The sequence below is a fragment of the Bubalus kerabau genome, chromosome 13, assembly GCF_029407905.1.
Source record: "Bubalus kerabau isolate K-KA32 ecotype Philippines breed swamp buffalo chromosome 13, PCC_UOA_SB_1v2, whole genome shotgun sequence".
In the NCBI taxonomy this organism is placed as follows: Eukaryota; Metazoa; Chordata; class Mammalia; order Artiodactyla; family Bovidae; genus Bubalus; species Bubalus kerabau.
Genome location: NC_073636.1, coordinates 21,731,129 through 21,743,409, shown reverse-complemented (window position 1 = coordinate 21,743,409; position 12,281 = coordinate 21,731,129). Strand labels below are relative to the sequence as shown.

Genomic DNA, 12,281 nt, shown 5'->3' with positions numbered 1-12,281 from the left:
AAAAGTCTAAATCTATAGACAAAGAATAAAATAAGTTTTTGCTTGCTTTTAAATCTCAACTGGTTTATGGAAGGACAGGCAATACGAAGACAAAGTTTTTCACATCTCAGCTCTAGTGCCTCTGTATACTCAGACTGAAATCCTTGCAGAATGCCAAGCCAGGGAAATGCTTCAGGGCCATTCATCCAAAGTCTTGAGATGCTGTGATTGAAAGTAGCATGTGGAATCAGTTTGAGAAAAATAAAGCAAGTTGGAGGAAAATGACATGAGTAATAAACTAAGATAGAGTGGAGACTATTAAAAAATGGAAATTGCTTCAGGGAAATATTTTGAGATGCAGCAGACAGAAATTTCAAAGCTGGAGAAACAGAATTTGCTTACACAGAACATACACTCTGAAATATTATGTGTCTATTCACTATCTGTATTTGCAGGAAATTGCTTTAAATACTCATCTGTAACCCAAAATATATTGTAATAAATCCCACTGATAAAATACTTTTGTTCTTTAATGAACTGAAAATAGAAAAAGGTGTTTCTTGGCATGGTAGGAAAAGCTGTAAACTACAGGCAAGAGAACAGGATTCTACCTGGCTTAACCACACATATTGTACTGGATTCAATGTGGATGTCATTTGGCTTCTCTTCTAACTATAAGGTGAAATGAGGTGACTTCAATGATCCCCCTTCCTCTGCCTGTGAATCCATAAGTCTAACACTTCTCAATGCTTTTGGTATTTAACAAAGGTTTGCTTGGCTAACATTACAGTTTTTACTATCACAAGGATATTGACTCAAATATAGGGTAAAATATTCAGGAAATTTTGTAGGGCAAAACAATAACCTTAGGAAATTTGAATGAGACAGGAACAAAGGTCTTTTTAAAAATGATCCCAGAGCAAATTTTAAAGAAATATTTAGAGTTAAAGAGAGGCATCGGGTATTTGAAGTTAAATAAGAATGGTGTTCAGAATATATATCTTAAAATGCATAGACATGAAACAGATGCAGAAAGATAACCTTTAAATCTTTATTCCATTCAGCAGAACAATTTCAATTTTCCCTACTATTCAGAATGATCAAAAAGCTCACTGGTTACAGAAGTCCTATTTGGAAATGTCCTCTGCTTGGAGCTTACAAAGTTTTAACACTCCGAAGAAATGTACTATTCTGATGAATAAAAGAGATTGGTTATAAGGAATAGTAAGTATTGAAGTTTATGATCAAGATGGTAAGCATTTGTGTTCCATCATGGGTACACAATAACCCAATGTGAAGAATACTGGTACAAAATAACTACTAATTACCTGGTGATATATCTTACATATATTTTCTCATTTACTCCTCACCAAAGCCTTTAAGACTGCTTTGGAATACTGACCATAGTTTTTCCCACATTTTCAGGGAAGGAGGTATTCAAGACAGAGGTCACTGAAAGCTCTGTTCTTACAATGGGGAAGATAGTCTTCTTTGTTGAGCATTGTTACTGTTAAGATCAGCTAATTTGTCTTAGTTTTTATCATTAAACAAGTTTTGATTATAATTTCACCACCATATAAAGTTCCTTTCAAAGAAAGAATGCACTGACAAAGCCATCTTTACAACTGTTTGCTGTGGTATGTGTAACGTAACTGTTGACACTCTATTTTGTATGTCAACCTCTCAGGAATTTGCATGGTGTGTGTTATTGTGTGATAACCCAGATTCTATGGGCAAGAACTGAAGCTCTGAAAGGACCTATGAATAAGGCAGTAGCCTCAGCAAGGCTGACAATTCCTGAATCAAAATCTCAGAAATCTTGGTAACTGTTGTGTGGCAGAATTTTATACACACACACACACACACACACACACATACACACACACACTTGAGATCATGAGGCAATCACATTTCTTTGTTTAGATTCATTTTTATCTTGCCCAGACTAGTTTTTACTTCTGGTTCATAGGAAAAATAGAGTACACCCCAGAGTCTTACCACCTCAGCATTCTAGAATCCAAACTCAACTTAGCAAGAAGAAAGAAATTAATAAAGCTTGTAGAAGCCAGCATATATTCTACCAAAGTCACAAATCAAAGTTGACAGCAGCTTGGCAAGAGACTTAAGAAAGATCGGATGGCCAGGGCAGAATAGAATATGACCAGCAAATGTATTTGCTCTCATTTACTCACTCTCAATTATTTGATTATTCATTCATTCTTTAATTCATTTATGTATTCAGTTACTCACTTACTAATAAACACTTATGGGGTCGAGCAGTATTCAGTGTACTAGAGGTATCGAGAAGACTAAATCATGATCCCTGCTTTGGGAAGCTTGCTCTCTGATGGCGAGAAGGAATAGACAGTATAAGTCATTACAAAGATGAAGACAATGATGAAAGCTCCTTCCATCAGCCCGACTAGAAGTCAGGTGCTGTTCTGAGTTCTAAAACTCAGATGCTCTAAGTGCTATAAGATGTGGTTAAGGGACTTCCCTGGAGGTGCAGTGGTTAAGACTCCATGCTTCCAATGCAAGAGGAACAGGTTTGATCCCTGTTCGGAGAACTCAGATCCTGGGTGCTGCACTCAATGAGGCCAAAAAATAAATTAAAAAAAAAAAAAAAGACTTGGCAATTCCCTGGTGCTTTAGAACTCTGAGCTTTCACTGCCATGGGCCTGGGTCAAAAAAATGAATATAAAATAGAGTCTGCGAATAAAACAAACCAAATCTATTTTAAAATGTAGTTAAAATGTACAGACCTATTGAACCTGCAGGCAAATAGAGTATAGTTTACTAATTCTTTGATGCTTTTGTCCCTGGAGTTTTGTGCTAAGATGTTACCATTCCACAATGATGATCACAGAGATGGCAACATCACCCTGTACCACTCAGGCCCTTTGAGTGTATGTGGCTGGTTAACACAGACACAAGTACTTTGTTCTCCACAAAATATTTCCTTTAAAGATGGGATTACAGGGTCGCTGGGGGCTGAGGCAGATAATTTAGTAGGAGTATGGCATTAATAGACACACACTACTAAGACTGGTAAGCAACATAGATTTACAGTATAGCACAGGGAATTATTTCAATATCTTGTAATAACACATAATGGGAAAAGAATCAAATAATAATAATACGTATACATATGTATATGTACACATATTACTCAGTCATTTTGCTGCTGTATGCCTGAAACTACCACATTGTAAATCAACTATACTTCAGTTTAAAGAAAAAGAGAGAATTCCAGGGCCCCAACTACAAATGCACCATAATATGTCATCCTAATGAGTGTCTGTGTTAATCAGCCACACACACTCAAAGGGCCTGAGTGGTACAGGGTGATGTTGCCATCTCTGTGGTCATCATTGTGGAATGGCAACATCTTAGACAGCAGAGAACTCCAGGGACAAAGGCATGAAAGAATTAGTAAACTATACCCTATTTGCCTGCAGGCTCAATAGAGCTGTACTTGTAAACTTCTTTCAGATTACAAGTACACTAACCCATCAACACTCACCAGCGTTCACCCCTTCCATCTCTTTCAGAGGTATATTTCCAATATTTTTGCTTTGTATGTTTAAGAACTATCTGTCATAATATATAGTATACTTGGGCTTCCCAGGTGGCTTAGTGGTAAAAAATCTACCTGCCAATGCAGGAGACATGGGCTCGAACCCTGGGTCAGGAAGACCCCTTCGAGAAGAGCTTAGCAACCCAGTCCAGTGTTCTTGCCTGGGAAATTCCATGGACAGAGGAGCCTGGCAGACCACGGTCCATGGGTTCGCAAAGAGTCGGACATGACTCAATGACTAAGCAACAACAACTCAGCGGAACTAGAAACATCTAGATCCTTACAAAAATGATAATGTGGAGTTACCACTATCATCTAGCCTCAGAACTTCAGGCTCCTAGCTCCCACGAAAAGAAAATTCTAGTATCTAAAAATCAAAGGAAAATTTAATAAACACATTTCCATGAGAAAAAAAGGTTCATATACTGCAGTAAACTTTTTCTAGTAGTTATGTTGCCATCTCTTTGAAGTTGACCAACTTTGATTATGTATGAGTTGAATGCATGCTCCCTTAATGCGGGTGGGGAGCAGGGAAAAGCAGAGAAAATATATGAATCCTCTAACCGGTGACAAATATACTTGTGTAAGCAAAATTCTTCAAGAGATGGGAATACCAGACCACCTGATCTGCCTCTTGAGAAATTTGTATGCAGGTCAGGAAGCAACAGTTTGAACTGGACATGGAACAACAGACTGGTTCCAAATAGGAAAAGGAGTTCGTCAAGGCTGTATATTGTCACCCTGTTTATTTAACTTATATGCAGAGTACATCATAAGAAACGCTGGACTGGAAGAAACACAAACTGGAATCAAGATTGCCGGGAGAAATATCAATAACCTCAGATATGCAGATGACACCACCCTTATGGCAGAAAGTGAAAAGGAACTCAAAAGTCTCTTGATGAAAGTGAAAGTGGAGTGAAAAAGCTGGCTTAAAACTCAACATTCAGAAAACGAAGATCATGGCATCCGGTCCCACATGGGACCACATCTATTTCATGGGAAATAGATGGGGAAACAGTGGAAACAGTGTCAGACTTTATTTTTCGGGGCTCCAAAATCACTACAGATGGTGACTGCAGCCATGAAATTAAAAGACGCTTATTCCTTGGAAGGAAAGTTAAGACCAACCTAGATAGCATATTCAAAAGCAGAGACGTTACTTTGCCAACAAAGGTTCATCTAGTCAAGGCTATGGTTTTTCCTGTGGTCATGTATGGATGTGAGAGTTGGACTGTAAAGAAGGCTGAGCGCCGAAGAATTGATGCTTTTGAACTGTGGTGTTGGAGAAGACTCTTGAGAGTCCCTTGGACTGCAAGGAGATCCAACCAGTCCATTCTGAAGGAGATCGGCCCTGGGATTTCTTTGGAAGGAATGATGCTAAAGCTCAAACTCCAGTACTTTGGCCGCCTCATGCGAAGAGTTGACTCATTGGCAAAGACTCTGATGCTGGGATGGATTGGGGGCAAGAGGAGAAGGGGACGACAGAGGATGAGATGGCTGGATGGCATCACTGACTCGATGGACGTGAGTCTCAGTGAACTCCGGGAGATGGTGATGGACAGGGAGGCCTGGCGTGCTGCGATTCATGGGGTCGCAAAGAGTCAGACACGACTGAACGACTGATCTGATCTGATCTGATCTGAAGCAGCTCAAGTGAGGGAATGAAATCCAACTCATGCACTTGCCATCAAACTACAGTCTCCAGAGCTATAAGGTTCAAGAGGGAGCATCTTTTCCTTGTTCATACAAAGGTACAAATAAAGCTAATGGTGGCCTGCTTTTTATCTGACTCGGACTTCTCACTTTCCTCTAATCTTCAGAAAATCATATTGGCTCTATCTTCAGAACAGACCCAGAATCTGATCAGTTTTCACAAACTTCAATGGTACTAGCTGGGCCCAAGCCTAGCTTGCCTGGATTGTTGCAATAGCCTCTTAACTCAGGCCTCCTGCTACCACCTTATTCCTCTTGTAGTTTATTCTCAGCATAGCAACCAGAATGATCGTACTAAAGCATAAGCTGGGTTGTGTGGCTCCTCTGCTTAAAACACTCCAGTGTCCCATTCCAGTCAGAGCAAATGCCAAGTTTGACAGTCCCCACCAGGCCTCTGTGATTTCCCCTTTTGCCCTAGATCTCTGAACTCATCTCTTACTTTTCTATTCACTGATTCTATTGCAGACACACAGGTCTCTGTATCGTTCCCTTAAACACCATGCATGCCCTTGCCTGAAGACATTTGCACACACTGTTCTGTTTGCCCAGAGTCCAGACAACTGCTTACACTGAAACACTCTAACATAGGAAGCCCCGAGGTACTTGTTATTTCCAAAACTATAGGGACTTTGTAGAGGATTTTACCTGAATACATGGCACGCAACTTTTTTTTCCTGTATTGAAGAAAAGTTTTTGCTTCTTTTAAAGAAATGGCATGCATTTTCCTAGGGGACAATTGTGAATCATGTAACTGCTTCTTTCCCTTTTGGCTTTAGTCATCAGGAAGGTCACAACCAAAATTTCAACTAAGTGATTGCTGAGAGACATGTAGCTTAAAAATTATCGTTACAAAGTACCACTTCCCACCATATACCTCTTAGTCCTAATTTGACCTTTTGGTCCCTGTATTCTTTCTATTTCTCATTTGCATCTATTTAACCTCATTGCTTTTCAAGCCCTTCATTAAATGATAGTTTCAAATTAAGTAGGGAAATGAAATCACATTTGTTATGTGGCTTTGCAAACAATCAGTAGGACAGGGAAAAACAATTTTATTGGGGCCAAATTGAAATCCCCAGGAAGTGTGATGTATTTCCTAGCTTCATGTCTGTATCTTTTTTCCCATCATGATGTATCTAGAAGATTATGAATAAAATCATGCTCTAACCATGTAAGAAAATATGACAAAAAAATTGAATAATCAGAAGTTTTTTTTTTAATTTTTATTTATTTGGCTGCACCAAGTCTTAGTTATGGGATCTTTTTTTTTTTCTTTTGCCACTTTATTTTTTAATTGAAGGATAATTGCTTTACAGAATTTTGTGGTTTTCTGTCAAAAATTGATTCAAGAGATAGAAGGATTTGAAATTAAAATAAAATCAGAACAGGTGAGCCAGAAATTTTCATTAAAATACTGTAGTTTTATTATGTTATTTTTGGGGAAGATCCCCTGGAGGAGGAAATAGCAACCCACTCCAGTATTCTTGCCTGAAAAATCCATGGACAGAGAAGCCTGGTGAGCTACAGTTCAAAGGGCCAGAAAGAGTCAAACACAACTGAAGTGACTTAGCATATCATAAGGGCAAGTTTTAAAGAAATATAAAATAACACACACTGTGTTCTTATACAATGAACTCAGGAGCCTATCATCTTCGCACCTTTGGCAAAAGTGAAAGTGAAGTCGCTCAGTCGTGTCCGACTCTTTGCGACCCATGGACTGTAGCCCACAAAGCTCCTTCGTCCATGGGATTCTCCAGGCAAGAATACCGGAGTGGGTTGCCATTTCCTTTTCCAGGGGATCTTCCCGACCCAGGGATCGAACCCAGGTCTCTCGCATTGCAGGCAGATGCTTTAACCTCTGCGCCACCAGGGAAGCCCTTGGCACCTGTGTGATATTTAATTTGGGAAGATTTTTTAAAAATTTGACTTCTTTCCCCAATAATAAGAGTTTAGTGATACTTTCAGATCAAATACATCCATCTGAGGTACCCCTACTAGCAAAGTACTGCTCCTTTCTGTACTTTGATTGTAGTAATTTGGCCTTACAAGGTTCTTTTTGAAGCTACTTGATATGGTTCGTGAGTATTTATTCTCATATTAATAGGTGCAATCAATAATCCTGCAATAATTTTGCAGAAATGATGTTTTAATTAGGCAGCAGTTGGCACCTTTAAGGCCAGAATGTTTAACCACCAGAACATCATCAGCTCAAGCAGCAGATGGAGAGCAAGAAGGTTGATCTATATAAATGATCTAGTTGGGAAGGAAATTGGCCATCATGCTTACTTATTATTATCCCTTAAGTATTTAATGTATCAGTGAAGTGTGTAAATCTCCCACAAGCATAATGCAAAAAATATGAGAAACAACTTTAAAAACAAACTGGAGAGAAACAACTGGTAGGAGAGGTCCCAGAGGAGACTGGGGATGATGTTCTGTGATGACAGGAAAAGCAGATGTGAGAGGTAGGACATCTAGGAGGAGACAGCAGAAGTCCAAGTTGGCTTCCTCTTCACAGAGTCGAAGTGAACTCTGCATGTGATTAACAGGTTATCTTTTGAGTTTTCTGTTTCAGTTTTGTAGCACCAGACAAGATGCTAAGGAAAAGAGGGTTGAACTCCTGAGGGCAAGAACTGTGTATATGGAACCTAGACTAGTGGCAATACTACAGGTGCTAAGTATATACTGATTTATCTCAATCATTCATTCTTTAACATATGGGATGAATAGCTGCTGTGTGCAAGGAACTGTTCTAGGTCGAATGTTCAAAACCACAAGAACAAATACTTGTGGTTTGACAATTGCAGTCATCTGACTGTGGAACAGTCCTCAGCCTAGACTGATAAGGAAACTTCCTCATCCCCTCATGTTCCAGGCAAGAGTTAGGACCTCAGAGGCAAAGAAAAGAAGGGATATAGGTTTGCAATCTACGTGTCCTAATCCTCAAATTAAAGTCACCTTCTCTTGTTGCTGTTAAAGTTAACTTTTGTTGTTGCTGCTAATTTTCTATTGCTTGTGCATGACTAACTAAAATCAGTTTTGGGGGTTGTTGTTAATTAAAGCTAATTTTTGTGGTTGCTATTAATTTTCTACCGGTTGTGCTTGCAAGATTGTAAATTAAGATTAAGACCTGTTTCAATAGTTCCAGATATGATGGAGCAGTAAAATTCTTAAGTGAGTAAGAGAAGTGGTTACATATGCATAACCAGAACAAAAGGTGATAATTTTATTATATCTAAACTCTTTGATGTCAAGTTGGAACTGTCTTCCCTATTCTTAGTATTTATTGAGTGAATGATTCAAGGCTGAGATTTTAGTCATCTGAAATATGAAAATAATGTTACTTATTTTGATATCTAAAAAAATGAATCCTAAATGGAACTTCCAGAGTATGGTAGCCAAGATAAAATCTATTTTTTTATGAGTTGATGTTATAGGTAGAGGGTGTTCTTCAGTTTTGACGACTGAAAATGCCTGGTAGCTGATAGCATAATTTCTGATGTTGCAAAAGCAAAGTTCTTAGCCAGTCCTGCTACTTGAAAATCACATTACTACATTATTATTTATTAATGAACTACCTATTGCAAGTGTATTATTATATACAAAGATTTATCACATACAATCACATACACTCCAGTTAGGGAAATCTAATATCAATTCCTAGCTCTGCTACTAACTAGCTGTATGATTTTGACCAAGCATTTAATTTCTTAGGCTTTGGTACTTTCAACTGAAAAACTGACAATAGGCTGGATAGCCACACACACACAAAAATATCCCACTACGCATAGTCGAAAAAATAAACATGTTAAAAATTTTAAATACAATAAAAAGCATGAAGTATATTCTCTATTTTCTGTTTCTGAAAATATTTTCCACATTTTTTTGATAACACTAAAGAAAAGAGTCATGAAAGAGATGTAACAAAAAGAAAAGTATTCTAATGTATTTCTGGAATACGGAAGATTCCTTAACAAGACAAGTCTTGAATTCATCCACAGAAGGAGATCTATCATTGTCCCCCTACAGAAGACCATGATTCCCCAGGCTCATGAATTTTTTTTTTGTTAAGAAAAGTAATCCAGTTAAGAGGATCTACAAGGAGATATGGGCTTCCCCAGGTGGCTCAGTGATAAAGAATCTGCAGGAGCCTCAGGAGATGCAGCTTCAATCCCTGGGTTGGGAAGATCCCTGGAGGAGGGCACAGCAACCCATTCCAGCATTCTTGCCTGGAAAATCCCATGGATAGAGGAGCCTGGCAGGCTACAGTCCATGGGGACGCAAAGAGTGGGACATGACTGAAGCGACTTAGCATGCATGCACAAGGAGATGTGTGAACCAATGAATATACCCCCTCACCTCACTTTGACCTCTAAGGAACATTTGAAAGGCAGAAACTGGAAAGGGGTTAATGCAAACACGTTGCTGATTCATGGGACTATGACACATAGGGGAACTATGCTATGGAAAACTTAGGGGAACAAATTAACTTCTTAGACTGTGATAGAAAGTGGAAAGTACCAAAAATAAAAAAATAAAAAAAAGAAAGTGGAAAGTACCGATCCTTTGGTTTTCCAGGGATTCCTGTGATTTTAAACTCCAAAGACACCCTGGAAATTCCTTTTTTCATTAACATCTACCTTTATCTTCCTCCAGAAGATTTCTCACAGCCCTGGCTCCTGCTGTATCTCCAGCCTGGGGAGGAGTGCCCAGGCTAGTTTTTCCTTCTAAAAATTGGTCTTTGACTCCCTCTGCGATCTCAGGACCAGTGTGTTTCTTTGACTTTATACCTTTTCAGGAATGGAACTCCATCAGGTCCAACCCCTGGACACTGGAGTGGGTTCACTGTTAGCATGGTTGACTCCCACATTTAAGTCATTTACTAAATCCTATTCTTGAATATTCAGGTTTCCTCTTCAAAGTTCACTTATGCTGCTTCAAGAAAGGAATCATTTCTGAAAGGGCTGTGTTACTAGTTGATCAGATCCCCAGCTGCCATGTGCTTTTATAATGTGCTGATGGAATGGTGAAGAGATCCTGGAGAATTGTTTTATTAATCACAAAATTTCACTTCCTTGGGTTTTGTCTCTAAGATTATTTTCAACTGTTTATTATATACACTCTTAATGCACTGCCCTGATTTCAGAAGGATTGCTTCTTTGCAAAGGAAACATTATTATTATGTTGGACCCAGACACATCTTCTGTAAAACAAACCTTATAATATTCAGATGGATTTGATGGCCATTCTTGAATAAAGGAATACTTCCCCCAATTATTTATGTTACGTGACTTTCTAAAGGAATTTAGGACTTTAAGGATGAGCATTATAAAAATGCATGTATAAACAGTCATTATATAAAAATTAAGTAGCCCATAGAACACTTTATTATAAGCTCTCAACTATCTCAACTGATGAAGTATCAGAATATGGTACTTTTTATTCCGCCAAACGTTGTTTAATGCTTCCTGCAACAAACATGACAACTGTTATACACTTAAGATGTATATTCAGCCTTGGAAATATACAGTAAGACTTAATATTCAGAATAACAATATTTTATATGGATACATTTGCCATGTTTTCATCATGAACACAGAAAACTCTGAGCAAAGCATGTTTTATCATAGCCACAACCATTGTAAGTCCTGCATCAAATCAATTCCCCACACCCAGGGGTCCCCTGATGGGCTGCATAAACTGATTAGTAAAATATGATTATGTATGTCAGCCCCACTGAAACAGGAGTATTACCCTTCATGGATGACAGTTGGAGCCAAGCCCTGAGGACAAAAGTTAGATCTCTAAACAGCTATCCAATTGACCTGCCTTACATGAAGCTACCCCTTGTGATAACAATGGTGAATCATTACCGTGGCAAAGGGCGCTCCCTGCATCTAAGCCAACAGCCAGGAAGAAGGTTTCCTCCTGCTGTCTAACTCGGGCCTTGGTCTGTTCTGCACACCAAGGGTTTTATTTGGAGATAAACAAATCCATACTGAGACTTACTGCTGCTGTTGGCACACCAGAGAACATCAAAACCTACTGCTGTACGAAGTGACCATCAAAGGTGGAGGCAGTTTGGGGGAGGGAGTGGAAGGAATTTCAAAGTATAAGAAGTCAATGTTTATTTATAGAAAGTATTGTTTCCTTTAAATAAAATTCTGACCAAAGGATTGAGTTTTAATGACCAAGGATGAAGTAACAGGAATAGTCTGAATTAGGAAGTCTTAGCAATCAATATTCCTGTATAGGATTATTGATTTTGTGTACATAGCAGCCAGCAATTTGGATTGCAGTCACAGTTGTAAGTTTACATCTGAAATTTTCATGAGTAGAATTATTTCATCAGGCACCTTTGGTACACAATGTCATGAACAAGCCTGGTCTTTATACAGGGGATGGCAGTATACACAGTGGGAGTAGGAGCAAGCCTCTGGAGCCAGGGTTTGAATTCCCTGCTTAGCTCCTTACTGGCTAAGAGACCTTGAACAAGTTTAAGTCATTTAACCTCAGTGTACCCTAGAGCTAAACCTGTAACTCAGGAACAAGAACAGAACATACCTGTTTAACTGGCTCTGAGGATTAACTAAAAATCCTTGCATGGTGGCTGGCACATAAAAGAAATATTTCAGTACTAGCTGTTATCATTGCTCAATAAATATGGATCAAGTGCCTACTAAGCACCAGGAGCATATGACTCTTCTACAGGAAATGTTAATGTGGCCTGAAATTTCTTTGCACTGGAAATATTAACATTCTATATTTCTAAAATTCCTTGTTTTCTTCTAAAATAGGGAAGTGTCTCTTCACAAGAGTTCTTTTTTTCGCCATAAACAAGAAAACTGGTCAAAAGAGAACAATCTAACATGAGAATGAAGCTATGCTACCTTTTGTTTCAGTAAGGGTCTCTTATCCTATGAAAATGAAAAATCCAATTTTTATTTTTAAATCAAAGGAGCAATTTCTCATGTAATATCACTTGGCGTTTTCTCTGTTCAGACTTGGA

General features: G+C 38.6%; 1 protein-coding gene across 3 annotated transcripts in view; it reads right to left on the bottom strand.

Annotated features, from left to right (window-relative positions):
* Window positions 1-12,281, bottom strand: part of PLXDC2 (plexin domain containing 2) — a 423,407-nt gene that overhangs the window by 340,307 nt on the left and 70,819 nt on the right. The window lies entirely within an intron of this gene.